A 4,583-nucleotide genomic window follows, 5' to 3' on the forward strand; every position below is an offset into this window, starting at 1 on the left:
TATTGAGTTTAATAAAATTTACACCCATGTGCTTTGTGAGAGATTCTTAATTATCCGAGGTTAAAAAAAATCTGAATACCTTCTAAAATTTCCAGTGAGCTAAAATCTGTTCTTACTGGGCCTTAGGTCCATCTCTCTTGGACACACTCTTGTATCCTGTAGAGGACACCTATCCTTTTGATTTGCAAAGTGTACACAGAGTTTGACTAGCTATTTCATCAGTTTAGTACAACTTCATATTGTGCCATCAGAGAATGAGAATGGCTTAGGTTGGGAGGGGACTTAAGATCTTAACCCCTCTGTGTTTATCTTCTCTGCTCCTTTGTCATGGTCTCTGTAGCTGTCCTGAAGAAGTAAAGATGACTATCTTGTATTGGTAGACACTGATCTGCCCTTTTCCAGGATGCCAAGGGGAGTGAATGTCCATCATTGGGCATGATGCTGACACTCAAAGGAAATGACAACAATTTCAACAGAGTGTAAAGAATTTGCACAGTGTTTATGTGCATATCAGAGTTGTAATCACTTCCAGCTGACCTCCCAGGCAGGCTGATCAGAACTAGATTAATGCTTTCCTATTTTTCTTACAAGTCATCATTGTGCAAGTCAAGCTAGGCTTTTTATTAACATAACCTCAGCTTCTGTTATGTAAATATATCAAAGGCTACCTTGCTTACCCATGTGTAAACAGGTACAAGATTTTTATCTGTAGTGGCTGTGCAGGAGAAATTCAAGATGTAGTTTGGCTAGAAACGTCTTTATTAAAACATAGTAGTGGTGCAAGAGAAGTAAGAGCTGCGGTTGATTTTTGGGTTTTTCTTTGCATTTAGCTGAGTGTATCTGGCATTCAGGGAGAAAAACACACCTGTCATAGTGTTTACCAAACTCTTCAGAAGGAAGAAAACTTGAAATACTTCGTATTTTTGGTTTTGACATGAACTGTCCGCTGCTTGCAAAAGTCACTTCAACGTAGCTGATAAAATCCTGACTGTGTTTTGAGCCACTGTGTACAGCATATTTATGAAGAGCTTTTGTGTTACAGTATCTAATTTGTTATGTCCCTTATTTTAAGACTGTCATGTAATTTCAGATTGTGATATCTGAGATGCTTTGGGCTGTTTTGGGTTTTTTTTAATCTCTTCTGGAGGAGAATAGGGAATATGGCTGGCTCTTCCCCAGACTTTGTGGCCTCTCTTTTGAAGCACCCAATTATCTGTTGATCGCTGGCTCTCTTTGGTAGAAGAACACATTGCACTTTGACAAAATGTCATTCTGCATGTGGCCACCATTTGAGACTGACTTGAGAAGTGGGGGCAAAAAAGTGCAGAAATACCAGTTACCTTTGCATAAGAGGAGCTGTCTTCCTCACAGTGAGGCACTGAATGAAGTTCCCTCACTTATATTAGTTGTTCTGATTAATAGTCTGCTTTCTCAGTCATGTCTCTAAGTATACTGGCTACTAGGATTTCATAATTTCATTAAGCAAACTCAGTCCTCGGGATTTTTCCATACAGTTTTTCCTGGTTTTTTTTTTGCTCCATATTCAGAACAGTTGTGACTCATTTCTGCTTAGCTTTTACTGTTGGAGCAGTGTGTATTGCAGTGTTCAAATTTTTGTTAATAATCTCCACTGCCATCTGATAAAGTTGTATATGAGAGAGAAGTTATAGTAATTGTCCTTGACAAAACTAAAGAACCTGAGAGTTTTGCCAGCAGACATTGTTGAATAATGATTAAAGAAGTCTCTAGAAGGAGGAAATAAATGGGATGTATAATCTTTCTGGCTTTAAAATGTGGCATGAAAATATTTTGTTCTTCTTTGTTTCTTGTGTTGTTCTTTGTTTCTTGTATTGTTCTTGCATAGCATCTGGAGTGTTGTCTTCTCTACTGTGGGAATCAGCATTAGTCATCTGGGCAGCTGCTCTTCCAGAGATATCAAGCAGTAGGTGGATAACATCTAAATAGTACAGAGCAGTGAATACCATCATATTCTTACCATGCAAAATGCTGTTGGGATTGGTTAAATTCATCCTTTGTTCCCATTTGATATGTCTTTGGCTGCATGGAGAAGGGCTGTTATGAGCCTGTCAGCTGTCAGTTCTGTCTTGCACTGTTGCTTCTTTGATCAGTCTGGTATGTCTTCTAGATTGGTAATGTTTTAAAAAAATAGAATTTATTAGGGACAGGAGGGTGAGGCTGGTGCAGTGGCAGCTGGTGGCGATTAAGTTTTCTTACTTCCTTTGACAGTAGGTTTTTATCTCACTGTTTGTTCAGCCACCTCAGCATGGATTGATACTCTTTGGAAGTGAGTACAGCAAGCAAGGATGAGGCAAGACAGGAAGGGATGATGTTGTTAGTCAAACCTCAACAGAAAACTTGCTTCATTTACTTGATGTTTGCTCTCTATTATGTTTTCTAATAAAGACTCTTCTAGTATTTGAGTACTTAATTATGCCATGTAAATGGTTTTGTTTTTCAGGACTGTGTAGACTGAACATCTGAGAATCTGAGATAATTTGGTGCATGGCCATATTTCTTATGGAATACTTTATTCCGCTTCTTGATCATCTGTACTAGTATAATTGTGCTATTAGTAAAAAAGATTAAGCAGTACAAAAGCCAGGGAGTGGGATGTTCTTGTCAGAAGAAAACTGGTTCTTCAGCTCTGCATATACAAAATAATGTTCAGTCAAGCATTGCACAGAGTGCTTTGCAATTTAAAAAAGAAAATATCACAGATGTTAGTTGTGCCATTGGACAGATCATCCAGACTATGTGTTTTCTTTCCTGAAGTACTATTGTATCAGTGTGCACTTAGTCTATTGTATGTGCCATGGTCAATGATGATATATACTACCATTTAACTTCCCTTATGAAAGACCAGCATATTTCCTACTCAGTATGCAGACTTTTTAATTATTATGAAAGTAGTAATAATTTAGAGCTATCCTGTCTCTTTTTGCTTTCCCTTTCACCTTTCCCAACCCAAGCAGTTAGGTTCTTCATTGCCATAGTCTCTGAAATACAGTAAGCTGTTACAGTCTTCTTCGGAGTGCCAGAGAAGCAGGCAATTACTGCAAGGCAATGGGAGTTTCTGACTTTTTACAAGATAGAGTGGTCACATAGCTGGTGACCTTTGGGTTTTTGAGCAATCACTTTCTGAGGACAGAATGGTAGAACACCCTATCTTCTAGTCCTTGTCCTTCATATCCATCACTGGAAAGAAAGGTGTTAGGTGGAAATGAAACAAAGGGAATTTTGTAACTCCTATGAAGTTTGGATGGCGAAGCACTTAAAACAGAGAGACATTTCAGAACAATAGACCTGCATTTGTTAAAATATATCAGTGAGAGATGTGTGAAATTTTGCACCAAAGTAATTGCAGTTTTAATTTCAGGGAAGTAATTTTAACCTGCTTATTTTTGCCATACCTTCTAGTGCATACTATTTCTTTCCTGCTTGTGTTTTTACTGCTAACAGTATTTTAGCTGTATCTGAAGTGTTTCCTATCAGAACACATACACAGTAGCATGAGATGTGATAGGAGTACCATTCTGTGCATGTTGTTCTTGACAATGTCTGTCTTCTGTGTCACATTATTTAGACAGGATTGGCTCAAGTGCCACATAAAGGTGTCTATTTCTGTTTGAGAAAAGAGGTGGGAAACTGAATTAAGTGTTTGGTGCCAGTTAATATTTAAAGGTACAGTTTGACAGTATGTATTCAGACCACCTGAACTGGCAACACATATGTGATTTGTTTAGCTCAGTCCAGACATGATAGATACAGGTGCTACAGAACTAACTGTATTTGCATGGACCTACTCCATTTTAGAAGATGGTGAGCACCGTGAGTCCTAGTCAGTCTCTCAGCATTGACTGCATTACCTTCAATCCTTGTGGAGAGTGAATCACCACCTCTTGCATGACTGGGGAGGAGGATGCCTTGTGCCCTAATGGATTGCATTGAAGGTGAATGCACACAGGCCAGTGTTGGTCTGTAGCTGGTGTGTTGATATTTCATTTTCTGGACTTCTAATCCTGGACCAGATCCACAAAAAAGACATTCCTCAATTACAGGGATTGTCCTCTAAACAGCCACAGTGCTTTCCTTGAACACAGTCTGAACTGTAAGTAGAACACAACATGAGTTTTAGTAATCTTTGGGTGATGACCCCTGTGAGGTTTATTTGCATTCGCACTGAATCTGGAAGAGTGTAGTTTGAATGGATGAAGGAATACACTTCTCAAGGCTTTGTAGGTGTATACTGTCTTTTTGCTTTGGGAGTTACTTGTGTTATATCCAGGAAAAAAAATGCAATGGAAATGTGTTTGACTAGAATAGGATCCTCAGACTTTTAAACTGACAAAAATCGTTAGTCCTTACACTCTGAAAAGCATGTGCATTATTTCAAAGAGCTTAAAAGCCAAATGTCACTTTTCATCATCAGAACAGATGCTTCTAATCTGTTGGTAATGCAAGACTGCTTTGGGAAGCAGAATATAAACTACATTAATTAGACTTATTAGTACAGAGATGGAAACCTAAACTAGCCAATGGTCTGCCAAACGTGGACACGTAAA

Source organism: Acanthisitta chloris, unplaced genomic scaffold, assembly GCF_000695815.1.
Source record: "Acanthisitta chloris isolate BGI_N310 unplaced genomic scaffold, ASM69581v1 scaffold35100, whole genome shotgun sequence".
In the NCBI taxonomy this organism is placed as follows: Eukaryota; Metazoa; Chordata; class Aves; order Passeriformes; family Acanthisittidae; genus Acanthisitta; species Acanthisitta chloris.